Source organism: Lissotriton vulgaris, chromosome 1_1, assembly GCF_964263255.1.
Source record: "Lissotriton vulgaris chromosome 1_1, aLisVul1.2, whole genome shotgun sequence".
Taxonomy (NCBI): Eukaryota; Metazoa; Chordata; class Amphibia; order Caudata; family Salamandridae; genus Lissotriton; species Lissotriton vulgaris.
The window spans coordinates 289300204-289327993 of record NC_141685.1 but is presented as its reverse complement, the minus strand read 5'-3'; positions in this window follow the sequence as shown (position 1 = coordinate 289327993).

The window sequence follows — 27790 nt, the reverse complement described above, 5'->3', positions numbered from 1 at the left end:
GCAAATCTTGGCATCCTGGTTAGGTTTGGAGACAATGAATTACCTGGAATTGGTGGCAAAGCACCATGGTAGCCTTCCAAATAATTGTGTATGGCTCCGACGTTGACAGACTTACGATCAAAGGGAATCATGAAGTGAATCCACCACATTAACCTAATTGCAACAACAGTTCCCACAATGTGGTTCCCAGCTCAATGCAGATATAAAAATAGCTCATCCTTAAGTGATGGTAGAGGCAACTCTTAACAAAAGGCAAGCAATTATCTTAATTTATAGTTTAATAAAAACATAGTTTAATAAAAACATAACTCTGCGGCTGAAGAAACGATATGTTGATACATGTTTTACATTTCTATGATGATTTTCTTTTTTCTATTTGGACAAGTGTCTTTTTCCCATTTTTCAGCAAAACCTTAATTTGCAGGGCGCAAAGAAAAAGCAGTGGGTGTTAATGAACTTATTTGTAAAGCATTTGCATATATATATATATATCTGCAAATACCTTGCAGCAACGCTCCTTACAAAGAGACTCGAGGCAAGGACCAGCTTTTTCTCAGCATTCTTTTATTCAGCCATTAGGTAGTATGTCATGACGCGTTTCGGCCGTCCCAGCGGCCTTGGTCACATGGCGATACAGATTGCTTTTGCCCATTTAAAGTGAAAACGTGCAGTCACATGTCAAAAATGATGGACATAGATAAAATACTATATGTATAAATACATTTGCCTGTACTTTCTCATAGTGCCAATACAGAAGTGAATTAATAACTGTATAAATACATAAATAAGTCACGTTTTGCATAATGTATCAAAAAATTAAAGATATACATATATAATACAACTTCAATTTGTTGTGCGAAGAGTACTATCAGTTTAACAAAAAAATGTGTATAACTGCATAAATACCTATAACTCTTCAAGATGGTGATGAGAAAAAATATACCATGTAGTCCATCAAATCTGTTAGCAAGTGTTGTGCGAAAATAGTGCTCACCCGTGTGTATTAGATTATAATACAAAAGTATATTATTGATCACCGCTATTTAATGATAGTAGTGAAAAAAAGATCCAAAAAAAGGAAAATTAATTTTATCTATAAGGACCTTTTAAAAGAAAAAAGAAGAAATGAATTCATGACGGAAATTGTACCAGCCAAATAAGGCTCGGAAGAAGAGAATGTAGTGCCTTAACTTTCTTCCGGTACCATTATTTCATTCTTATCTTCTGCCATGTTATTGCACCTGTATTTAAAGTGACTTTGTGTCTATATATTTATATATGTATATATATATTCACTGAATAAACTAAAGGTTACAGGGACGTTATTGTTAGGGTCAGATTTCACAAGTACAAGACCAGTGAAATTTGGCAGTTAAAACTAAGTGATCTAACTACAACTTACGCCCCCGCAATGCCCTGCTTATGACCTCACATATTACATCACATATGACATGGTCTGTGACATCACTGATGACATCTCAAATGACATCACTGATGACATCACGGATTACACCATCAAGTGAGTACAACTAATCAGTAATAGTATTTTTAAAATATATCATGTGAGTGGCCTTGTGACTGTATGTATCATTGTGTGTATGGGTGTGTAAGTGGCTGTATGGATGTATAAGTGGTTGTGTCAGTAGCTGTGTGGGTGAGTGAGATGCTGTGTGAGTGGCTGCATTGGTGAGTGAGTGGGTGTGTCAGTGGATGTATGTGTGGGTGGGTGAGTGATGGTGTAAGTGACTCTATCAGTGCACAAGTGGGTGTGTAGTGACTATGGGTGAGTCAGTGGATGTCTGAATAGCTGTATGAGTAAATGACTGGGTGTGTAAGTGGATGTATGGGTGAGTGAAGGGCTGTATGGATGAGTGAGTGGCTGTTTGAGTATATGTTTTGTTAAGTGAATTTGTGTGTGAGTGACTGTATTGGACAGTGAGTGGCTGTATGAATGGCTAAATGGCTGAGTACAGGAATGTGTGAGTACTTGTATGGATTTGTGTATGGGTATGAAAGTGGTTGTGTGAGTGAGTGTATGAGGGCTTCTATGGGTGAGTAAGTGGCTGTGTTGAAAGGCTGTTTGGGTGAGTGAGTAGGTGTGTGACTCTGAAGGTAAATAAGTGGGTGTGTGAGTAGCTGTATGGGTGAGTGTGTGGTTACGTGGCTGACTGTATGGGTGAGTAACTGGTTGTATGACTGGCTGTATGGGTGAGCGAATGGTTGTATGAGTGGGTATACGAGTAAGTGAGTGGGTGTGTGAGTGGATGTGTAAGTACTGGTATAGGTCTGTGAACGTGCATGTCAGTGGTTGTATGGGTGTGCGAGTGGGTGTGCATCCCCTTGAATGTTGAGGGTCCTTTGGTGCCAGAAACCCCTCCTGTCACCTCCAGTAAGAGTCACACAGCTGGATGGCTGAGAGGTTGTCAAAGGCCACGCCCCCTTTAAAACCACTTTGCAAACACACCTCCTGGTACCTTACTGGTTGGGGGAAGTAGTCCACTTTTGTCTTGAGGCCCTCAGGAGTAAAGTGAAATCCATTCCCTTACAAGAATTGCACCAGGAGGCGCATGTGCGGAGTGGTGGAGAAAGGGGATGTGGCCTCCAAGTCCTCTCAGCAATCGAGCTGTCTGGGACTTACTGGAGGTAATAAGAGGGCTTGTTGTTCGCCAAAGACCGTCAGCATTCAAGGGGATTTAATTCTCCAACTATCACTGCGCCAGGAGGTGCGTTTGCAGAGTGGTGGTGAAGAGGGCGTGGCCTCCAGCAACTTGCTGGAGTTTTTTTTTATTAAATATTTTTTTTAGGAAAGAGGGGCTGCGTAGCTCCCCTTCCCTAGGCCGATTTCGGCCCCGGGGACCCCATCCCCAGGGCCCGGTCTTTTCTGGAATCAGGAGGGGGATCTCGTGACCTCCCTTTCCCGGCTGACTACGGCCCTGGGAACCTCATCTCCCAGGGCCTGGCCTTTTCCTTTTTTATTAAAATAAAGGAAGAGGGGCTCGTGGCACCCCTTTTTTGGGCCAGTTTTGGGCCCAGGGACCCCTTCCCCCGGGACCTGTCATTATTTTTTTTTTTTTCTTTTTTTTTACATGGAAGGGTGGGCCTTTAGATATTTCTTCAAAAATTAGAGGGGGCATGTGGCCTCCCTCCCCAGGCCTATTTTGGCCCAGGGGACCCCATCCCCTGGGGACACGTGCTCATAATTTTCTTTTTAAATGGGGAGGGGCCCTCCTTGGGCCAATAGCACCCCGGGAACCCCATCCCCAGGGGCGTGGCCACCTTGTTGGGGCCCACAGGGAGCCTGAAGGCCCCTGCTGGATCCCCACCTCCTCCGGGAAACGGCCTTGCTTTTGGACAGAGGGAGCTGCTAACATGCAGCTCCCTCTGTTCAAAAGCACTTCTGCTTCTCTTCATGCAAGTGAGAGCATTTTTTATGCTCTCGCTTGCATGAACTGGAGCAGTGTTTGCTATGGCTTGTTGGGAGCAGTGCTCCTGTCAAGCAATAACAAACTGCAATGTCCAGGGGGTGGGCACCTTGGACATTGCTGGAGCCGACCCTGGGGGTTGGTGGTCCCTGGGGCCATTTAGGGCTCCACCATGGGGGCCGTGCACTCCCCCCTTCTTCATTAAGTAAGCCCAGGGGACCACCACCTCCCCGGGGCTTACTTAGCAAAGGATCCCCTTCATTGTTGTAATTCTACTGGTTTCCTAGGTGGTGGTCCCAGGGGATCCATGGATTATTATTTCCGGTCCCCGGGGCTGAGGGGGAGGCCCAAGGAGGGGGCCCGTGCGCCCTCCTAATTTATTTTTACCATGCCCCTGGGGGCTTTAGAAAAAAGACACGTGGGAGCCAGGGCGTCTTTTTTTATTTATTTTGGTGTGGATTCGCAGATCCACCTGCAATTCCACAGCAAATTGTAAAAATAAGAAAGCTTTTAAACCACTGCTGCATCCCTGTGGGATTTCGCCCACCTGGGGGCTTAACAAAAAGACACGTAGGGCCTCCTCACATTGTTAAAAAAAAAATATATATATGCATGTGCCCCCGGGAGGTGGCAGTCCCCGGGGTAGCGAGGGTGAGCAGGCCCCCCCGCATTTCTATGAACAGTGCCCCAGGGAGGTACTGGTCCCCGGGGCAGCGGGAGCTGAGCAGGCCCCTGCATTTGTATGGAACACTGCCCTGGAGGACCCAGGGGCAGCGGGCAAGCCACAAGGCTCCTCTGCATATAATCATAACATTACCCCGGGGAGGGGGAGGTTCCCGGGGCTTTGAATAGCCCAAGGAGGGTGGGGCTCATGCGACCCCCTCCATTATTTTTACCATGCCCCCAGGATTTTTGGCCCACCCTGGGGCTTTAGAAAAAAGACACACTGGAGCCCCCGCGTCTTTTTTATTTTATCACCTTGGTTGCGGCCCCGATTTCCTCAGTGTGTTGGACATTCCATAACTGGGTGTGGTTCTGACGGAACCATTCCGTCATCAGCACAGCTCAACCGTGACTGATAACGGAATGGTTCTGTCACAAGCATCGAAGGGGTTATTTTGACTCGGATTCGGGGATCCACCCACAAGTCCACAGCATAATATAAACATAAAAAAAGCTTTAAAACCACAGTGGGTCCCTGTGGGACCCCCCACCATATCTGTGGGGTCAGGGTATTCCTACCCTGCCCGAAGTTCTTTATTTTTGACTTTTTTCTGGCACTCCCCTTCAAACCGAGTCCCAAGATGGCTGCCAACACTTCCTGGTTGAAGTGTTGACAGGCAATCAAATTTTAGTAGGATCCGCGAGTCCACTGCAAGGACTACCGTCCCCAGATATGTATATTTTTGCAACTTTAATTTCTCTGAAACTACTTGAACTGATTTACACCAGATCACAAAAAGCAAGCTTTCTGGACCAACATATACCTTCCTGCCAAATTTGGTGTAATTCCGTTCAGCAGTTTGGGCTGTAGTCATGTTAAAGTAATAAAAAATCCCCATTGACTTAACATGGAGAAAACGAATTTTGGGACCCCTTCCTTTTTTCAACCGCCCGCTTGACAGATCACGTCAAAAGTTTCAACACAGCACCTGAACCAAAAAGGAGAAGTTTAGTGAAAAATTCGTGGAGATTCATCAAGCGGCGCCAAAGTTATTTACAAAACTCGTGATCTAGGGGTTTACCCCGAAACGCGTAGAGTGTTGTTAAGCCTATACACCAAGATTGCCCTTCAGAGATGCCACACACGTCGGGGAAAAACACACCACTTCACAGGCGGTAAAAGGATTAGCAGCCAGCACACATCCCAAATGCCATACGCGTTCCGAGCTATTACCGCTATTGTTCACTGGCAGCATAAAGGCAGGAAACACCATTGTAAGAACAACTCCTTTTTATTTTGTAAAGAGCCCCCGCCCCAGTGGGCATTAACACCGTGGCATGATGGTATTAGTAGTCCCAATAATATAGCCACGCCGAGACTTCACAGTTCTTTAACCAAGTGGATGGTATTCCTGCCTAAAGTCAATAAATCTTCCTTTTAAGGTGAGTAGCATGCATACACTGCCTTTCTTCTGCCAATATCGCTGTGAGTTAGGCCCCCTCCGTCCATGCCTCGCGCTCGTGATTCCAAGCACGCTGGATCAGCTTAAAGGCGTCGGGGCATCTCGCGGCCGGACCAGCCGCCATAAATCCATACACCACGATTGCCCTTGAGAGATGCCACACACGTCAGGGAAAAACGCACCACTTCACAGGCGGTAAAAGGATTAGCAGCCAGCACACATCCCAAATGCCATACGCGTTTCGAGCTATTACTGCTCTTGTTCACTGGCAGCATTAAGGCAGGAAACACCATTGTAAGAACAACTCCTTTTTATTTTGTAAAGAGCCCGCGCCCCAGTGGGCGTTAACACCGTGGCATGATAGTACAAGTAGTACCAATATTATAGCCACACCGAGACTTCACAGTTCTTTAACCAAGTGGATGGTATTCCTGCCCAAAGTCAATAAATCTTCCTTTTAAGGTGAGTAGCATGCATACACTACCTTTCCTCTGCCAATATCGCTGTGAGTGAGGCCCCCTCCGTCCATACCTCGCGCTCGTGATTCCAAGCATGCTGGATCCGCTGAAAGGCGTCGGGGCATCTCGCGGCCGGACCAGCCGCCTTAAATCCATACACCAAGATTGTCCTTGAGAGGTGCCGCACACGTCGGAGAAAAACACACCACTTCACAGGCGTTAAAAGGATTAGCAGCCAGCACACATCCCAAATGCCATACGCGTTTCGAGCTATTACCGCTCTTGTTCACTGGCAGCATGAAGGCAGGAAACACCATTGTAAGAACAACTCCTTTTTATTTTGTAAAAACACTCAATGCTGGAGTAAAAGTAATGATAAACCCCTACCAGAGGTAGACGCTCATTCCGTCTTGAAAATAGTTGCATGGATAGTTAAACACAGTTTTGTCACAGTGCACTAAGAAAAGAGGGGTCAGATCAGACAACATCTCAAAAATCTAAAAGACCAACCACTATTTGATAATCAGCCCTAGCAAATACACATACAAAAAGCGGGCATTACAGTCCAGCTAGTTTAAACATTATTGGTGGTTAAAAATAGCTAATGCGTAATCGCGCCCATTCCTTAGACTGTCAGACTGCAAACAAGGGCAACCCACTCACCTCTCCATCGGTACTCCATTGTAGTACTGGAGTTATAACTGGAAGTACTGACGGCGGTGTGCGCGAATATCTATACAGGCATTTATGCAAGACTACCAAGGGGCCCTGCGGTAGACCGACAAGCAAGCGATGGGCTCATTTAAACGCTGCCACCCACTGCCGTGTGAGTGTTTTGGTAGCCACAAGTCATAATCTTGTTGGAAATAATAAATTATACATTCTAGATTCATTTACCCTAAAGTACTGAAATAAACGGGGTGTCTTTTTTTAATGTAAGCAACAAGATACACACATTGCAGCTGTTTAAATGAAGGCTGATTATCCCTTTTGTCACTAATGTTGTAGATACATTTTCTTGCCATTTCCTTTCTTTTTAGTACCAATTAGTTGATTCTCTAAAAAACTTTGGGGCATATTACCAAGGGCCTTATCGCCGCTTTTGCGGGAATTTTCCTGCTAAAGCGGCGATAATTTTATCTCCCTATTACCTAGCTGTCGCTAACACCAGTTAGCGACAGCTAGTAGGAGATAGCGACCATCTTGGGGCCCGCTTTGCATGTCAGCGATATTTATCGCTAATGACATGCAAAGTGGGCATGCCAAGATGTTAGCGACTGTAAACAGTCGCTAACATCGCTATCTCCTATTACCTACAATGGCGTACTTTTTGAAATATTCGCGCTAAGCGCGAATATCTCCAAAAGCTAATGCCTGCCCAGAGCAGTTCTTAGCCATGTTATCCAATGGGAGGTGGATAACATGGCTAAGAGCATTAGCTCGGTAATGCATGAATATCGCTGACTTTTCAGCGATATTCATGCATTTCGGACGATTTTTATCGCTTTTGAGATAAACCTTGATAATAGCAAGGTTTATCTGCGATAAAAATCGGCGGAGCTCGGCGATAATAATATTGCCGCTAACCGTGTTAAGCGATGATTATCGCTTGATCTTGGTAATAGGCCTCTTTGTTTTTTATTGCTTTGGACATCACTGTTACATCATGTATATGACATAGGTTAGCGCATGCACTATATTGTATGGTCCTGTGATACCTCCCTGATGTTTCGGAGCGGGGCTCCCTTCCATGAGTTGTGACCAGGTTGAGGTGGGCTCACTTGTCCTACAGATTTGGGTGAGTGTTCTTATAAGTACCTTGTTGGACTCAGGTGTATGTCATGACTTATTAGTCATTTACATAATGTTTGGAATTTCCAGAAAGTTTTGATTGATTATGTTTTCCTGTATCTCATTTTTTCCTAGACGAGTTCCAGTGATACCTTGTGCCTATCTAGGATTACTGGTTTTGTATCAGACACTTTTTTCTTTTTCTCACTTTTGCAGCTGCTTATATATGGTCCTAAAGAAAGCCAACCATACTTGTTAGATGACTTATGGCTGAAACATGTCGATCTTTCTTTTCAATCCAGCAGTCTAATCACACACTGCGTAACTCTGCATTTTAATCCTGTCAGCCTGATGAGTCAATAAAGTTTCTTTTCATCTGTACTAGGCAGTTTTAGATTCACTTTTTACGTTCCAATTTCTTGCGCTGCACCCTCACTCCACTAGTCTGCTCGCATTTGGGTCTCTAGCTCTTCCCATCTGCTTAGTGAACAACCAAAACATCCCTGAGCTCCCACCTCTCAGAGGGGTAGTCGTAGCGCTCAGTGGGACTGGGTTTTCCCACTAGGAGAAAACCCAAATGATGAAGCATGTCACCTTTGGTGAGTGAGGGCATTAGTCCTAAAAGCATTGACAAACCCCAGCCATGGCGTCAAGCCGTATCAACTTCACAAACATAAAACCAAGAGCAAGGCCACCTAATCATTGTATTCCTTGAAGCCTAAAAGGCAAAGTCTGAAAACAAGCTATTTCTTGATTAGCTCTGGAACTAATGAGCACATAAAAACACCCTGCTCTTCTCACATGCCAGAGATATTTGAAAACACATAACTTCAGACTTTCCCTCTCAAGTTAACCCACATTCCTAGGTATTTCTTGATATGATAGTCCATGTCACTATAATTCTATTATCATGTAAAGTGCATAGTGATCGGATGCTCACATGACTAAGTTCATGCTATGGAAATATTAAAATAAAATAAAAAATGAAATGCAAAAAATCTAGTATGTAGCGACTCTCTCATTTACAATTATAGTCATCTTCACCTCATTTTCACCAAAGAGTTCCGGAGGCAGCAATTCCCTGTCACTGTTACTGTTCTGGACATCAACACTCTGTCTACAACCAAGTTTGACTCCCTCCGTTTGGACCAGTTAACCTTGTTGCCTCCTCTGTAAAGTACCCAAACCCTCCTGGTCCAATGACTTTCTCACACGATTAAAGAAGAAGGATGCAAGGGCTGCAGTAGCTTCAAGACATCCGTCAACCTCCTCCAAACTGAAACAACATATTTGCACGAACCACATATGACATGGATCACCGGCTCACCTCCCACAAAAGAAGAACTAGGCTGTGTTTCCTTCCACTGAAAAGAAAAAAAGAACAATATAGGTTAAGTTGAGCTATATGAAATCATCATAAAGTTCCCAGCTGGAAGATAATGATAGTTAAACTGCAACTCATTGACTGATCTTTATTACTTTGAAAGGAGCACAAAATGTACGACTAATTTCCAAAGTTTTAACAGAAGGAACGAGATCAGTAGAAAACAGTCCCTCTTTGCTTCCCGAACTGCATAAATGGACATTTTCTGTGTTTGTTACACTGTTGAATTGTCTATTTTTGGCCCTCTTGGAAATTGATAATAAATTCTCTTCTGATCACTTGGAGAATTTTCCGCATGTTTTGTACTGCTGGTATGTCTTCGTCTCCTGGTTGCCAGACAGGATAGACTCCCACGAAAGTAACCATAATATCACCAAGCTGAATTTCAAAACAACCTTAAAATCAATTCATCATAAGAACAATGTATTTTATGTTTCTATTTTAAGTTAAAATCCTAATTTCACAATACACTATATTTAGCTACTAATACAAAATAGATAACAATAAAAAATAAAAAAAAGTCAGATGAAGCCAAATCATAAACCAATTTATGACATATGAGTCCAATGTTAAATGGTAAAGGCTTCAGGTATCGATATTAGCAACAAACATGGTTTTAGAGGGAGTCCCCGCTTCTTCAAAAACATAAGTCTAAAGGAGGCTACTTGGCATTTCTAAAAAAAAACGATGTAGCACTAAATATCTTCTATACTAATATAATAAAGAGAGAGCCCAAACCTTTGAGGCGGGTAATCTCAGGAACCACAGCACCAATCACAACACCCAATAGAGCGTTGGAAAGGGCAGTTGCTTGCAGCAGAAGGACCACCATATACATTTAAAAGGTAAAGGAACCGTGCCAGCAAAGTAGTCCCTTGTGGGCGTGTCTGCGTTGTGCTGTGGGCGTGTGCTGGGGGCGTGAAAAACGCTGGGGGCGTGTGGTACATTCCGCTCTTCATGCCATGTTGCATATTAAGTGCTGTAGGCGTGTGCTGGGGGCGTGGGCATGTGCGGGGCGCGGGATTACGAAAAAAAACAAGCGTTGTGCCCAATGTTTCATTGTTTTTTCTTCCCAGGTTCTGTACATTCCAGCTCCGGGTGTCCACCATGCTCCCTTTAAATACCCCTGCACCCCATAATCATAACCCGACCTTACTCCTTACAATACCCCAACACCCTTAAACACTAACCCATATTAACCCTATAAATATACCCTGTACCCCAAAACCCAAACTTATCCCGAAACCCTAAAAATACCCCTCTACCCCAAAACCCAAACCTAGCCCTGAACTCTATAAATACCCCTGTACCTCAAAACCCAAACCTACCCCTGAACCCTAGATATACCCATGTGCCCCAAAACCCAAACCTAGCCCTGAACCCTTAAAATACCCCTGTGCCCCAAAACTCAAACCTACCCCTGAACCCTAAAACTACCCCTGTACCCCAAAACCCAAACCTAGCTCTGAACCATAAAAATAATCCTGTACCCCAAAACCCAAACCTACCCCTGAACCCTAAAATACCCCTGTACCCCAAACCTAGCCCTGAACCCTAAAAATACCCCTGTACCCCAAAACCCAAAACTACCCCTGAACCCTAAAAATACCTCTATGCCCCAAAACCCAAACCTAGCCCTGAACCCTAAAACTACCCCTGTACCCCAAAACCCATATCTATCCCTCAACCCTAAAATTACCCCTGTAACCCATAACCCAAACTATATCGTAACCCTTAAAATAACCAAACACCCCAAAACATATACCTCAGTTCCCCAAAACATATACCCCTATACCCATACTTACCTTATCCAAACATTTTTTTAAAAACATGCTTTTACCATTCATGCATTTACAACGAATTTCGTTGTAAATGCATGCGTGGTAAAAGCATATAAAATGTAATGCCATGCGTTATAATGGCATTGCGGAGTCATGGTACTTTCGTAATGAAAGTATGCGGAGTGATGGTATGCGGAAAGAAAGTTGCGGAATAATGGGTGTTTACCCTCCTCCGGTAAGCACATTGGTGGCACGGCGGCCCACATCTCCAGCAACATACTCCACCGATTTGAAAAATGCACAGGTCTCTCTCATTGGTGGCCAGCACCGACATACACTTTTAGACACACCTCTCGCTACAAGTTCTAGAATTGCGAACTTTAGAGCTGGGGAACTACGTTCGAATCTTGGCATCAGCTCAACATCCTGTGATTCCAGGCAAATCGCTTTTTCTCCCCGTGCCTACCACAAATGAATGTGTTCTTCTGTAATATAATATTCCAAGGAAAAATAAAGTAGGGAAACTCGAGTTCACACACTACTGAACGCGCACTCTTAAGTGCATCAGCAGTGCACTGTGAATCGGAGCGTTTCACAGGCCTGTCACAGATAAGAAATGCTATCAAAACGAAATCCTACAAAACAATATACTACTGGCCGGCAGCAATTCATACCCGGACACCGTCGGGACGGGCTGCTAGTCATTTATAAATAGTTATTTTTCAAGTTTTCATATAAATGCATCTGTTCATAGACTTTTCCTATCCTAGTAACAAACGGCTCGAGTAGTTGCTTCATTTCTTCATAATGATCAAAATCAATACAGATGTAACAAAGGTAAGCACTAAGCACATTCCAATATCAATGGAGGGTTCCCAAAGTCCAGATAAGTCTGGGTATTATATGATCGATATCTCTAATGTTTTATAGATACGTAAAATGAATTGTTCTTTTGATATATTGATTTTGAGATGGATTTGCTATTCAGTTTTGATGTTCAGCTTAATGAAATTTGCGTCATATCCTCTCTGAAAAACAATATATTGTACCACTTCAATTGCGACTGGAGGTATTTTCTGGTCTTCTTCAGGTAGAGGTTAGGAGTGCCATCTAAACTGACAAGAATCCTGTTTTTATTTTGGATATATTAACCATTGTTAGGAAGGAAAAGGCTAGCCCCAGTAGAAGAGAGTAGGGTTTTGTTGTATTTACAATCCTCTATAGATGTTATTGAGTTCCACCTGAGCAGATCTACATTAATGAAACAACATAAATATGCTTCCAAGCTATAGTTTAATTGCTCTGTCATATGGATTGAAGGCAGAATCCAAATGTAAACGTCCTTTGTGTTTGGCTTTTTTAAATAATAAAAAAGAGCACTGAATATGGATCTGTATTGGTGACATCTACCTGAAACTAAATGATGGAAAAATGGAGATAATAAAATATGATATAAAATACAAAGTAGCCATACCAAAGGAGGATTACACTTTCTGTACATAAACAATTTGACATTTTGGAAAACGAGTTAATGGTTAACACTATGGTTGTGCACCCTTCAGAGGGTTGATTTTGTTAGCTGAACAGTATAATTTGTGGACACCGGATGCTGCTAAGATGCATCATAAGGGTAACATATTTAAAATCTGAATGAAAAAAACACTTTTTTATGAACCATAAGGAGGCCAGTGTTGAAAAATGGAATGCCAGTGAACCGAGGAAATCTTTTCTGAAGAACTCCATAAAATCTTTCAAATGCATGGAACGAACCCAAGAGCTATACATATAAAAAGTTGTTGATGGCAAGAAATTTTACTAAAGTAGGCGATCTGAAACAACCAAGGTGAAATAGAATAGAGTTTATTTTATTTATTTTTTATTTTTTATTTTATCCATTTATAGAGCGCCTGGTTACACCGACGGTGTGTCCCCGCGCTAAGACTCAGAACACAGAATGAGGTAATAAGGAGAGAGACACCATCAAGGTTACACCTGTCGATCGGACGTATGCTAGTCCTCCGAATCGTCCTTTTTTTCAAACAGCCACGTCTTAAGTTGTTTGCGGAATCTACTTTCACACGTCTCTGTTCTCATATTCATTGGAAGGGTGTTCCAGGTCTTGGCTGTACGGTATCTAAAAGAACGACCCCCCATCCTGGCTCTATAAATTCTTGGTATCGTGACCATAGATTTGTCCATAGAGATTAGATTTCGTCCAGGGATATACTGAGTTAGTAATGGTTGCAACTATTTTGGGCTGTTAAGTGTCAAGATCTGGTGGCAGTAGCATATTGCCTTGAAAAGAACTCTTTTTTCTATTGGTAGCCAGTGCAGTCCTACCAGTGCTTTCTTCATACTGGTTTTGTAAGGTAGTCTAAGCACCAACCGGGCAGCCGCATTTTGAACTCTCTGCAGTTTTGCTAGTCCTTTCTTTGGGGACCCTAGGTATCGCACATTACCGTAGTCCAGTTGGGAGGTGATTACGGCATGTACTATCATTTTTCTCGCTACGGGCGGGAGGAGATCAATGATCTTATTCAGGGTTTTTATGGCTCCATAGCATTCGCCGGCTACTTTCCTGATCTGGTTGTCAAAAGTCATCTTGTCATCTAACCAGATTCCCAGGTTTTTTACTTCTGCCTTGGGGTGTGGGTACTATGCCTAGAGATTCGGGCCACCATGCGGAGGACCAGATGGAGGGTGCCTTACCCACAATCAGTACTTCTGTTTTGCTTCCGTTTAATCTAAGGCAGTGGTTGGACATCTACTCTGCCACATGCAGTAGAAATTCGGAGAAACGGACAGCAGCTTGCTCTTGATTCTGAGACAGCAGTACAATCAACTGCGTGTCGTCCGCGTAAGACACGATTGACACATTATATTGCTGTACTTGTTCTGCCAGTGGAGCCACATACAGGTTGAAAAGTGTTGGGCTCAAAATCGAGCCCTGTGGTACTCCCTGTGCTAGTGGGAAAGTCTTAGATAAGTGTATTTGTTGTGACACTTGAAAACTCCTTCCAGAAAGGAACAATGTCATATATTTCAGTGCCCTGTGTCTGATGCCACAGACTTCAAGTCTTTGTAGAAGTAGTTAATGAGATGCGGTATCAAACATCGCACTAAGATCCAACAGGATCAGTGCTGCCGTTTGTCGCCAATTTGCGTGCTTCCTCAGTTTTTCCGTAGCTAGTAGAAGGGCAGATTCTGTTGAGTGGGCCCTTCTGAAACCTGACTGAGAGGGGTGTAACAAGTTGTTAGAATTAATGTGTTCTGTCAGTTGTTTATTAACAATTTTGTCAGCGATTTTGACTACAAAAGGAAGTAGTGAGATTGGCCGTAGGTTCTCTAGCACGGTACTGGCAATTGATGGTTTCTTTTTCAGAGGTTTGACAATGGCCTGTTTCCATTTAGCTGTAACCAAACCTTGTTGGAAGGAGCGGGAGATGAGTTTTGAAATATGTGGCATAATCACGGTTGCAGGCTGTAGGTAGCAAGGACCCCCTGATAAGGATAAATATCCTGGGACAGGGTAAACAATATGTGAGAAAAAACAATCCCAGGCATACACTGAGGAAAATACACAATAGATTAAACAAACACACTAGTTCAGTTTGCGTATATCTCTGTGAATATGCCTTTTTCAATTCTTGTCCTATACCTATATATATATATAGGGACAGAATGTGTTTTCAGATCTTCGACAAAACCTACAGTGAATTAATAACAAAACATGAATCAATGCTGAAATAGTAGTAGATAAATCCTTGTCAAGTGTAAGCTTTAATAAAGAGGATATCTAACAAGCACATCCCTCCCTCTTTGCTAACCTGTCCTAAATGAAATTAAGTGAGTGTTGTCCTTTATCAATAGGAAAGTGGTTCATTGGGAAGCTTGTGAATAGAATTTATATCATGTCTTGTTCCTACAAATATTGTAGTATTTGCTAATTAGGTCATTTACTGTTTCAAAGACCCACTTGTATGTATAGGTTTTCTAACTGTTTAGTTGTCTTATTAGAGCGGTATATCATAAACTTGGAAAGAAGAATGTACTTTTTACAAATAGAATGTACTAACAAACCTTAAACTAGTTCAGTTGTAATCATGTGATATTATTTTTACAATAATAGTAATACTATGCTATAATTATGTCTTACAGAGCTTGTTGATGGTTAATGTCCTGATGAAGACATATTGTATATGTCGAAACGCGTTGACTGGATACCATTTAACCACTTTTTTATCCGTTTTGTGAATACATATGTATCATTCTTTTTATCAATTGTGATTAATGTACTCAATTTTTATTATCCCCTTTTTATCAAATTAAACTATGAATATTTTTTCTAACTGAACTAGTGTGTTTGTTTAATCTATTGTGTATTTTCCTCAGTGTATGCCTGGGATTGTTTTTTCTCACATATAATCACGGTTGCTCCCTCAATTATAGTTCCTGGTCGGGCTGGGTCCCGGGGTGAACCTGATTTTATGCCTTTAGCTGTAGCTGTCAATTCTGTTAGTTCTGAAATACAGAATTCCTCTAGAGTGGTCCCTGTAGTGTTTGTTTGCTCAACAAAAATGTGGCTAGTCCCTTGTCTAGCTTCTGCTGGGAAGGAATTATATATCTTTTTAACCTTCTCTGAGAAGAACACTGCTATCTTGTTGCAGCTTTCTACAGATGCTTCAGTGTCATCATTCTCTATTGGTGTTTTTAAAGATTTTAAAATAGAGAACATTTCTCTACGGGCGTTGTTAGCTTTCTTTATATTGTCTGTGTAGAAGGTGCATCTGGATTGCTTAATCAGTGCGTGGTAGTCTTTTAACTCTTCCCTGTAGATCTTTTTGGCCTGGCTACAGTATTGCTTCCTCCATTGACGTTCAAGTTTCTTACATTTTGATTTAGCTGTTTTCAGCTCATCACTGAACCAAGTTGCTTGTTGGCTCCTAGGTATCCTCGTGTTCCAAGGGACTATCTTGTCTAGTGCCTCTGTAATTCACAAATCCCACTTGTTATTTGCTCTGTCAGCTTCCTCATCTAATGTGGGGGGGGGGGGGTTCTTCATTAGAGCCTGTTGGAAGGTGGTGGAATTAAAGTTATTCCACTTCCTGGTGGTAATCGCCTTTGTTTGTGAGTGTGACTTTTTCCTAGGAAGCGGTGTTTTAAAGGGCACTAGGTGGTGGTCCGACCATGGTATAGGCCATGGTGACTCCACTTCTAATTCTATAATGTTAGAAAAAATAGGGTCTAGAATATGGCACTTTTGATGTATTGGGATTTCCTCTTTTTGTACCAAGTTTAGTATTAGAAGATGTTTGAAAAGTGCATCTATAACCTGATCCAGTTTATTGTTGAACTGTATATTCAGTTTGCCAAGTACTAAAACATTTTTTATATTTTAAGGCGGGGGATACTATCTTGTCTTCCAGACTCGCTATGAATTGTGTAGCTGGGCCTGGTGGTCTATATGTCAGGAATCCAGTTATTGAGGTGTCTTCTGCGGCCCTGATTGTGAAGAAGAAAGCCTCATACTTTTCTAAGTCTGCTTGTTTTATTTCACATTTTATTGTGGAAACATGGATTATGGTGATCCCGCCCCCTACTTGGCCTATCCTCTCCTGCCTTAATAGCCTGTACTCTCTTGGAATGGCATCCAAAATGTCTGGTGTGGAGTTTTTGTTAAGCCAGGTTTCGGTTGGGAATAGGACATCGAACGATCTTTCTCTCAATAGATCGTGGATCTCGTGTTTGTGTTTGGCCAATGATCTACAGTTTAGGAGCGCCATTTAAAGGTGGCTTTTCTTTGTCTTATTAACTGCTACAGTTAGAGACATATTGCAGTACTCACATGTGAGCATTTCCCACTCGGCAGACATTTTATTTTTGCATGCTTCCTCCATAGGTCTGGATAGTGCCCTTAGTTTGTCTCCTGAGTAATGGATCCTGCCTTGTAGCTCATGATTGAAACGGCCAGGGGTCCTGGCCTCTGGGCTCGGTCGGGCGCAGACGGGCTTGCCTTTGGCGTGCCTTCAGGGTGCCAGCGGCGCGCCTGCTGCACGCCTCCGCTGCGCGGTCGTCTGCACATTGTTGTTTTGTAGGGAGCTCCAAGCCCTGACCTGTGCTTTCCTCAGCCACGCCCTCCACACAAACGGCACACAGCCTGGGTGGACCGGGGCCGGTGTGTCAGCCAGGAAGTCAGGAAGTACAGGTACAAAATTCTCCCAGTTGTCTGCTTGTGCTCTTCAAGTTATTGTGCAGTAATAACAAGCCTTTGTTGTGCCAAGTTAAAAAACAGCGATTTAAAACAGAGTGTCGGCGCGCGCCTCTTACTGCTGGTTCAGAGGTCTCAGCGCGATCTCCTGCACACTGTTACTTTGTAGGGAGCGAGCGTAAGGATCCTCCTCTGCCCCTCCCACCGGTTGCTTTTCTAACATGGAAATTAATTTATTCAACTGATTTGTTGCTTCACCTGTTAAACAAATAAGACTTGAGAAAGTGGAATAAGACAGCAAAACACGTCAGCTGTGCTTTACCAGATACTCATGTTTAAAGATTAGATCATCTTCTCAATTTTTGTTCTTGAAAATGAATTGCATTTGAATGTTCATAAATGAAGAACAAGAAACACAACAATAATGAAGGTAAATTAATGCTAAGATTGCAATTATTTCTTTATTGGTTCCTCCTAATTATTACTTTTCTGAGGGAGGTAGTTCTACTGTACCAACTGTTTAAATTAATGATGTGCAGCCACATTTGTGCAATCTACATTTACATAAATCATCTTGCCTGGCAGCAATGCCGTCCTAAAGTATAGGTATGCTGGGCAGTTGCCCGGGGCTGCACGAGCATAGGTGCCTCATGCAGACCAGAATTTAACGCAAATTTTCTGTTAAACATTTTTATTCCTATGATTGATTGTGTAGGCAGGGCCCAGTGCATTGCTTTACCCAGAGGCCTCTAATGCTGTTAAGATGGCCCTGCCTGGCTCCTGTTCTACAGCATTTTGGAAAACTCAGGTATTTCTATGATCAGTACTCACATTTACACCATTTTCTGCTCCCAAGAAGATTGGGCCCTATTCACAAAACTAACTTAAGACAAAATCCTAAGCTTAAATCTGTCTCAAGTCTGTTTTAAGTCTGTCTTAAGACAAACTTAAGACAAAATCCTAACTTCTGTGAATACCAAAAGTAGTACGTTTAGGATTTTGTCTTAAGTTAGTTCTGTGAATCGGGCCCATAGACCTCCACTCAATGGACTCCTTAGTGAATAGTATCTAATTATCTAGGGCAGAGTAGTTCAGTTCTGTGATGGTGAATTTTCTAGGACAAATTGTACTGAGTGTTCAATCTTATTGGGCCCGATTCACAAAACTAACTTAAGACAAAATCCAAAACTTACTACTTTTGGTATTCACAGAAGTTAGGATTTTGTCTTAAGTTTATCTTAAGACAGATTTAAGACAAAATCCTAACTTAAGTCTGTCTTAAGACAAACTTAAGACAAAATCCTAACTCTGTGAATACCAAAAGTAGAAAGTTTAGGATTTTGTCTTAAGTTAGTTCTGTGAATCGGCCCCGTTGTGTTCACTCCAAACATTTTGGAGTCAAACCTTGTAGACCCTCTTCACCCAAAAACAAAATGTACACGTTCTAGAGAAAAATATAACGGGCGGTGTCTCTCACCTCCTCTCCAGCACGGTATAACTCTGTCAGACATGGAGTGTTAGGATCTGGCATACCTGTCAGACAATCTTTTATCTGCAGGTGGTGGTACACTGAAACACTCTCACACACACACACACACACACACAAACATACAAACACACAGACATGCACACACACACACATGTGCATGCACACACACATCCACGCACAAACGCACACGCACGCACACGTACACACAAACTCTCACTCTCTCTTTGAATGGTATTTCATTCTCACAACCACACACACACACAAACATACAAACACGCATACATGCACACACACACACATGTGCACGCACACACACATGCACGCACAAACGCACATGCAGGCACACGTACACACAAACTCTCACTTTCTCTTTGAATGGTATTTTACAACTATGTGATTACTTATTATGCAGTGTTTGTCTACACATCATGTAAACCATGATATCATGATTACTATAAATAACTCAGCAGATAATATGTAAATCAGAGCAAATGTTAGTTAAACCCTGAAAACTTGGTTACATTTGTTTACTGAGCTTTATATATGTGAAGTCAGGCATAGTGTCCCCCATACCTTATGTTGGGATGTATGATGTTAGCACGCACACTTTTACCACGCATACCATTACCACGCATTTTTTACAACGCAATACCTTTACAACGCATAGTGCTTTGGGTGCTGGATAGTGAATAGTTTAATTTACTATTCCAACACCAGTCCCCGTGGACACTAGGGAAGGTTATTGGATAGTAAATTAACCTATTCACTAGCCATTCCCTAAGTCAGACCGGCTCAAAGCGCTATGCGTTGTAATGGTATGCGTTGTAACAGATGCATGGTAATGGTAGTGCGTGCTAAAAGATGCGTGCTAAAGGTTGTATACCCTTATGTTGTCATGAGTCAGCAGTCAAATTCCAGCCCTTGAGCATCTCCTGTCAGTAATTGGTCCATGTGTTTAACTCCGCCCCTGCAAGGCACATACATAGCTCCATCACTGATGGTTCTTATCATTGCAGAAGGCTCCTAGGTGTCAGCTCCTGTTGTGCTACAAAAATGTGCAAACTATGCCCCCTTCAGTAATGCATGAAAGCTATAGAAGCTGAGGCTGCTTATGCCTCCTTTCTTCTAAGACGGCTCTCCACGGGGTCACCTCCTCTGCAGCCGCAGTGTAACGCAGGCATCCGAGGAGCGGACAGGCCCTCTCTGTCCTGGTCGCTTCAAGGGTGACAAAGATATGGAGATTCTAAACAGAAAACCTCATCATACAAACGGTTAGTCCGCTTCTCAGGGCCTTATGCTTAGGAAACTAATTCATTAACCCCTTCTATGCTCATGACGGAGCCGCTCCATCATAAACCTCGGTTGAGCTGTGCTCATGACGGAGCGGTTCCGTCATGGCCCACTCGGCGCGCCTGCGCGGCGCGAATTCCGCGCCTGCGCTGGACGTTCCATTGAGCGGGCGGAGCCATGACGGAACCGCTTCGTCACAACCGCAGCTCGTGAAGGAGCGGCTCCATCACGAGCATGCGAGCGCCGCTCGACCCCTTCGCCCCCTTAGCGCTGCGGCGGAATTTCCGCCGCAGCGAAGGGGTTAGGAATAAATGCAGCCATGATTGCATGCAACCAGGCCTGTCTTGCATGTAACAGACATGATTATCAAAAGAAGGCTCTGCCACACACGACACTCCCTTGAGCACAAAAAAGAGACTTCGAACTACTCCTGGACAGAAATGTTCTGTTTATAGAAAAGTGCCCCAGCACTCTTATTTATTCATAGGAAATACAGGAGTAAACTCGTTTTTCTATGTGACGAAAAATAAAATATAAAAAGGACCCTGCAATTACACTTTGACACACTTACACTATGCCTGAGTAGTCAATGCTTCATATACAACTGTTCTATGAAAGAAAGCTATGGAAACTGCCTGCTTCGCTGCAGCATATCTGTCCCATGAACGCTGTGGGCCATGCCATGAAGAGCTGCACTGGCTCAGGGCAGAAACGAGCACCTGTTCCTTCACACTTCAGGGGCCCGATTCACAGAATGAACTTAAGACTCAATCCTAAATTTACTACTATTTTGGTATTCACAGAATACACTTACTACTTTTGGCATTCACGGAATGAACTTACTACTTTTGGTATTCACGGAAGTTATGATTTTGTCTTAAGTTTGTCTTAAGACAAACTTAAGACAGACTTAAGACAGACTTAAGACAAACTTAAGACAGACTTAAGACAAACTTAAGACAGACTTAAGACAGACTTAACACAGACTTAAGATAAAATGCTAACTTAAGTCTGTCTTAAGTCTGTCTTAAGTTTGTCTTAAGACAAACTTAAGACAAAATCCTAACTTCTGTGAATACCAAAAGTAGTAAGTTCATTCTGTGAATACCAAAAGTAGTAAGTTCATTCTGTGAATACCAAGAGTAGTAAGTGCATTCTGTGAGTGCCAAAAGTAGTAAGAGCATTCTGTGAATACCAAAATAGTAGTAAATTTAGGATTGAGTCTTAAGTTCATTCTGTAAATCGGGCCCTAGGTGTCTAAAGTCCATACACATTCAGCACAGGTCAGAAACAGAGAGAGGCAATCTTTTCTTGCTGTGTCCAGCTTCTGCTGTCTGCAATTCATCTATTAATTCGAGAAATTCCAAATTATATGAATGATATTTAGAAACCTCACACACAAATAAACATACACTCACCTCTGTGCAGAGCCTGCGCAGCTCTTGATGATACAAGCCTTTAGTGAACTACAAATAGTAAGAAAAATTGCTACAGTTGCTTATCCATGTATGAGTAGATGGAATCCGTTCTTTTGCAAATCTGTCCTTGACTGTCCACCCTGGAGACCTAACAATCCATTTGATCAGCTACCCTGTCATAGTGATATCCGGGCGATGCTGGACTAGCATGTACTTTTAACTCTCTTCTTCACTCAACCCTCCTTCCTTTTACCCACCCCTTCCTTGGGCTCACTCATCCTGCTCAGCAGTAGACACACCTCTGCATGGTTTCTGTCTCTTACTGCACTGTTGCTGTGTTCCAGGTATTAACTTCTTTATTTAGAAGTTTTATAAAGTGCTATAAGTCACCTGGTCCACTTTGGAGTCAGCGCAGTAGCAGCCCCTGGTGGGAGTGCTGCCCGGCGCTGACGTGGTGCGGGGAAGGTGCAGGGTGGGTGGTAGTAAACTACGGATTACGGCCAAATAGAGGTAAGTAAACATATAAATAAATAAAATGAATTTTGTTGCACACGCTGTCAGCAGACTTCATTTAGTCCTAATATGACCATTCCAATGTTTTATAGGCGGGGCAGCTGAGGCCTTAGTCATGTTGGCTTCTGGTCTGAAGCTAGTGGGGGTGGGTGGGGTACACAGAAATTCAGCCTTGGTTCTCCGAGAGACCTCACAACCCTGACCAGACTCATTTAAAGAACTAAAGATTTTCCAGTTCTGGCTAAGCCATGTTTTGAAATATTTCAAAATGTAATGCACACAAACTACATATATTAGTTTACAACTAACAGTTCACAGGTCCAGTTTTGGTGACACTAATTCAGTTTAATAAACTTTTGATATTGATAACCTGAATAACATTAAGTTGGGTCAAACATCGGGAGTAGAGATGACATCCTCGAGCCACTGTAGACCAACATCCATCTTTAGAATGACTAACAAAAATGTAAAGATTGTAAAATGATATATTTGGAGTAAAAAAAAGTGTCTTGAGAATTTAGAAAAGTCCATATAGAACTGTTCGCTATTTAAAAAGTCTACAGACTCACTACTTTAAAATAAGCTCATTTTAAAATCATGCGTATTTAAAGTCTTAATAAATGTTTTTTTTATTATCATTATTTATGTATTAATGCATATGTTCTTTTTGTAAACCCTAGAACCCTTACCAGATTGTATCATTTGTATGTCTGAGGATCACCTAACCAAGAGACAAATTAATTTGTGTTATGAACTAAATCCATGGTCTATATCGTATCATCACGACCCTGTGTGCCCTAGATTTGTGTTAAAAATGGTTGTGAAGCTGCAGCATGACACCCGTGCCCCCTCCTGTAAATACAGTAATTCCCAGAATCCCTTGTCGTGAGCACCAACTCTGCAGATGTTTCAACACCCAGTGGCAACCGGAAGCGATGCATGGTGCAGCAGGTCGGGGAGCTTCTCCTCCACTTGTTGTCTGTGCTGTTCCTCCTCCTCCTTATCTGTGTGGCTTGCTGTCAGAATCCTCTTTTAATCCTCTGTGTATTCTGCTAAGATAAGGCTGGCCTGCTGCCAGCTGGCCCATGGACGCTCCAGGTCTCCATCACCCTCCTGGCTGGCGGGTTGCTTGTTTTAGATGTTTGTTGGTTTTGTCTCTCTGAGGCGCAGTGGCAAAGGTGGACACGCATGCACCTGTACACACAAGCACAGCCTCCCCCGCGTGCATGAACCATGCCAGCCCTGAGAGTTGTCGGGCGAGTATGTAGGTGGCATCGACAAACAGCCCTGAGGTTTCCCTGGTTTCTGCAGACGCGCCGGCACCCACCGGGGCATTGCCCGCTGCGGTATCAGACAGGTTTCAAAGCTCAACATTACCAACATCCACTTCAAAAGGAATCAACTCAAAAACCATCAAAGAGCACGCCGAGGTTGGGTAGCAATGCTTTGAAATGTATTGCAGCAGTAAGAAGCTCCCATGATGCTTGGCACTGCAGTCTGTACACATTGCCACGCTATTGCCATGAAATTGACCCTGTCAGCTCGCATATTTCCTAATACTGCAAGTCCTTCCAATGACAAATAGAAGCAGCCATGCTATATAAAATGGTAGGCTTGCCTATAATTAAAACAAGAATTGGCAAAGCCAATGGGACGGTCATTTTAGGTGCTACATTGCAAAGAAGTTTAGCTAGCGGTTGGCAAGGCCTATTGTCTACAATTCAACTGACAGAATGAGCTTTGGGTCAGTCTCGTTGCTCATGTGTGGATGGCTGTATTGTCTGTATCAGTTTCCCATTCCCTATTCCTGGACTTCTCTCCCTATTCTTGTGTTTGTCCCTTCCAGGTGCATTTCGATCTCAGAATGTTCTGGTTAGTTAATTTGTATTTTGCTTACATTTAGGGAACTACTTATTGTGTTTTCTTTCAGCACTTCATGGGAGTGCATGTGTTTTTTTGCTCTCTCTTCCATGTGCTGCTTCCTCCTTCGTGCTCCAACTGATCCATTGATTCCCTGTTCCTCTCAGCCCGCCACTCTTTTATAAAAAAAAAATCTTCTCTCTCTCTCCAACTCCTCTATTGTTCCCATGCTGTGTCTGCTTAGTGCTCCCTTCCCCTTTCTTGTCTCCCTCTTTGCTGCCCCTGTACTTACTGGCCAACGCAGCTATTGGCTTTGCCAATGCTATTTTCAGAATGCGGCAGTATTTTCCATACTTAGTTGATGAATGAATGAATCCTGACTTATATCGCGCTACTTAGCCCATAGGGCGTCAAGGGGCCTAATCCAAATGCTTATGATATCCACATAGCATGCTTACTGGTAGGCCTTGACAAAACACCAAGTTTTTAGTGCCTTTCTGAAAAGGGACAACAAGGGTTGCGCCTTGATATCAGTGGGGAGGGCATTCCACAATCGGGGGGCCACAGTGGCAAAGGCCCTACCTCCCCATCTGACTTTCTTGATGCGAGGGATACACAGAAGATTCATGTTGGAGGACCGAAGGCTCCTGCTGGGGGTATAGCAAGTTAGCAGAGAGCCTAAAGCATCCGAAGGTCCTGCCAATAGTGCTCCAAAAGCCAGGCATAGAATTTTAAACAAAATTCTGTGCTGGATCGGAAGTCAATGGAGATTCTTCCTGGCTAGAGTGGCAGAAAAGGAATTGGGGACGTCCAACACAAATCTAGCCGCCGCATTCGGCACGCTCTGAAGGCGTTGAATAAGGCCCTTATTGATATCTGCATACAAAGCATTGCAGTAATCCAGCCGGGAGGACACCAACGCGACCACAGTCTGCTTACGTGCCTGAGGGGAGAGATAGTGGACGATTCTCCTGAGAATCCTAATAACTCCCCAGCAGGTAGCCACAGTTCTATTTACTTGGAGGTTCATAGTCAGCGAGGTGTCAAAAATAACACCAAGATTCCTGGCAGAGTGCGATGGTATAGGACAGGCTCCCAACGAAGGGGGCCACCACTCACTGGACCAGATATCCTGGTCCTTACCAAAGATCAGCACCTCAGTTTTATCGCCATTCAGCTTCAAGGAATTTTGATTCATCCATTCAGAAAATGCTTGCATGCAGTTCCTGAAGCTGAACGCGGAGGTGCTGACCAAATGGGCCAGGGACACCATGATCTGTGTATCATCTGCGTATAATACCACCTCCATCCCCTGCGATTTTACTAACCTAGCAAGTGGGGCCACATAGATGTTAAACAGGGTCGGACTCAACGCCGACCCTTGAGGAACCCCACATTGCAACGGTTTGGCAGGGGAGAGGAACTCTCCAAGCTTGACCCTCCGCTCTCTTAGTTCTAAAAAGGAGGACAGCATGCTGAGCGCTGGGCCCTGCAACCCTATCTCCCTCAGACGAGCTGTTAAAGTTGAGGGAGACAGGGTATCAAAGGCTGCCGTCAGATCAAGTAAGACTAGCAGGGTGGACTGTCCTTGGTCAACCTTAGTTCGGATATTATTCATCACCACAGTAAGTGCTGATTCTGTACTGTGGGATTTCCTGAACCCATGTTGGGACTGGTCCAGGTACCCAGAGGAGTCAAGGAAAGCAGTGAGATGAAAGTTAAGGTGAGATTCTAGCATTTTGGCCGGGGCTGCGAGCAAGGAGATAGGTCTAAAGTTTTTGAGATTATTTGGGTCCAGGGTGGGCTTTTTAAGAAGGGGCTTAACTATCTCCTTTTTCCAGGCTGCCGGAAAGATACCCTGAAGAATAGCGCCATTCATCACCCCCAATAATGGTGGTAACAGGGTATCCCTGCACTCCTTCAGAACTTTTAAAGGACAGGGGTCCAGCGGAGAGCCTGATTTAGCTTTATTCAACAGAGAATCAAGATCTTCAATGGTAAGAGGCGGAAAGACAGTAAGGGTCTTAGCCGAATCTCTCTACCAAGGCTCTAGACTAGCGTTGATCAGACTGGGATTAACATCAAGAGTCTTTCTTTGTGCTTCTAACGTAAGGTAAATATCCACAATTTTAGTGTGGAAGAACTCTGAAATCCTGTCGCAGAGCTCTTGCAAGCCTACGACCGGGTCCGGTTCTTGTAAGGAGCACAGAGAATCAACAATCTTAAAAATTTCCCTAGATGAAGTAAGGGACATCGTACGTTTGGAAAAGAATTCCTGTTTTTCCCTGATGATCCTAGCCTTATACTCTCCCAGCAACCGCTTGTGACAATCTCTTTCAGTCGGCTCTCAGGTTTTCTGCCAATTCCTCTCCTGCCTCCTACAATTCTGCCTCAGGAGCCTCAAAGACTCTGTGAACCAGGGTGCAGAGGGTTTAGCCCTTGCTGAGTAGCGGAGAGAAGCTGGGGCTAGCACATCAACTGCTCTAGTGATGGAATTGTCGAGCTCCTGTGCAGCTGCACCGGCATCTCTAGTAGCTAAAAGGGCCACAGAACCTATTAGGGGAGCAAGGGCCTCGTTTGGTATATTCCTATAGTATCTCTTGGGGATTCTATTGGCGGGAACCAGGGTGGACAGTGGTCCTGGAGAAGATGTCAGTTCCAAGGGCACGGCCAAATGATCTGACCAGACCAATGGTACGGGGGGCCCGAGGAAAGCCTAGGGTCGTTGGAAAACACCCCGTCCAAGATATGCCCTGCCAGATGAGTAGGACTGTTCACCAGCTGAAGAAGACCACATGCGGTGAGTGGATCCGTCAAGGAGAGAGTGTCTTTCGAACTCAGGTCATCTAGATGGAAATTTAAATCCTCTAGAATGGTAAAATGGGATTTACCAAAGTAAGGTTCCAGAATTCTAAAAAGATCATGGCTAAAATTGGATCTGGGACCAGGAGGTCTATAGATAAGAAGACCCGTGAAGGATACCGAAGGAGAGGAGGAAATACAAAAGTGCATAGCCTGAAAGGAGTCAGAGGGCTCAGAGAGGACTTTTATGCGACAAACAGAAGAGGTTTTATAAAGAATCGCCAGTCCTCCCCCTCTATGTCTTACTCTATCAGATCTATGTAACGCATAGCCTTCCGGGATCGCATTCAAAAGATCCGTACCAGACGAATCCGTGGCCCAGGTTTCCGTTACAAAAACCCAAGATGGATTGCTAGCCGAGACAAAGTCATGAAAAGCAATATTATTTTTAATTAGTGATCGGGCATTGATTAAAAAAACCTTTCCGAATGTGGGGGGACCCTATCGATAGAGGGAGCTTGTATACTGCCAGAAGCCGAAGTAGGGAGGTGGGTCAGTATGACAGATACGGCAGATGGAAATGCTAAGCAAGGCCTCAGGAGTGGATCTATGGTGACAGGGTAAAGGAGATGGTTTCAAAGCAATCATATCTGCAAAGGAATAGAAGCGAGATACCTGACAAGCTACCGTAGAGACATCATCCTCCCTAGGCAGCTCGTCCTTCAGCACGTCCTCAGCACGGACGGGCGCAGACGGGCAGAACTCTGGCATAACTCCGGCAGAAATCCGGCGACCCCGCTGCGCGAGTCCGCTGCGCATCAGCATGACCTCCTTAAGTAGACGACTAGCGTCCTTGTGACGACTAGACCGTCACAGCGTCTAGATGGCGCCGCCGGGAGTACCTCTATCCCCCCCCCCAATATGGCCGCCAAAGTGCAACAGTACCGGGAGTACCGGGAAAAGGACCCGCCAAACAGCGGTGCTTCAACCAATTAATCTGCGGGTGAGTGGGCAGTGATATTAAAAGAGGAAAAAGTCAAACAAATAATTAACTAAAATAGCAAAATGGGAGTTTTTAAAAAGCCTAAAGTGAGGCAAGCAATGCGCAAATAACCAGCACAGCGCGTTCAGGACGCTCTGGATAAGCAAGCAGGGCTTTTCCCTGGGTTTTCCCTCCTTAAGTAGACGACTAGCGTCCTTGTGACGACTAGACTGTCACAGCGTCTAGATGGCGCCTCCGGGCATACC